This window comes from Littorina saxatilis, linkage group LG6 (assembly GCF_037325665.1).
Source record: "Littorina saxatilis isolate snail1 linkage group LG6, US_GU_Lsax_2.0, whole genome shotgun sequence".
NCBI classification, from domain to species: Eukaryota; Metazoa; Mollusca; class Gastropoda; order Littorinimorpha; family Littorinidae; genus Littorina; species Littorina saxatilis.
In genome coordinates, this window is record NC_090250.1 from 20,751,110 (window position 1) to 20,751,821 (window position 712).

The window sequence follows — 712 nt, forward strand, 5'->3', positions numbered from 1 at the left end:
GTGTCTCTGTCTCTCTCTCTCTCTTCTCTCTCTCTCTCTCTCTCTCTCTCTCTCTCTCTCTCTCTCTCTCTCTCTCTCTCTCTCTCCTCTCTCCTCTCTCACGTCAGAATCATTTTTAAGCATCAGTGCCGTCAATTGGGAAATACTCATCTTCTGGACTAACTGTCTAATCTTCTTGCTCTTTTTTGTATTTTCACCAGAAATGGTACCGGTGTCTCTGTGCAGTAATAGAGAGACAAATCAAGAATTACAAAAAAATGAGTTTAGAAAACTCTCCAATTACAAAAACTTACCTTTTTTCTGGCTTTATTTTGTGCTGATGATATCTACCCAAAAAATAAAATCTGTTTATAAATTCGAAGAAGTTGCTCTGTTGTTGCATCAAAGGACCTCTTTAGGGTAAAATAAAACATAATCATTGCAAAGTTCCGAGTCTTTTTTTCTGGAAGATGAATCTGTCCCCAAAACTACATGTTTTATCAACAGTAAAGTCGCCAAAATAATGTTCATCAGTTTGACCCATAATTCATTCAAATATCACTTTTAAGGACAAATAACACTCTTTCTGAGGATTTTTACCAAGAACCTTGACATTTTTTTTTTAAAGCTTGCCAAACGGAAACAAAACTTCATTTCCGTGCCATCTCTGCATTTCGATCGGTTCCGGTAATTTCCCCCATCGATACAAGGGAAATCACTCTTTCTAATCAAT

General features: G+C 36.7%; 1 protein-coding gene and 1 long non-coding RNA gene across 2 annotated transcripts in view; both read right to left on the bottom strand.

Moving 5' to 3' along the window:
- LOC138968738 (folate receptor gamma-like) overlaps nt 1–712 on the bottom strand; it is a 376,265-nt gene that overhangs the window by 309,446 nt on the left and 66,107 nt on the right. The gene's annotated exons all lie outside the window — the stretch shown is intronic.
- Nucleotides 1–712, bottom strand: part of LOC138968740 (uncharacterized) — a 330,336-nt gene that overhangs the window by 254,161 nt on the left and 75,463 nt on the right. The gene's annotated exons all lie outside the window — the stretch shown is intronic.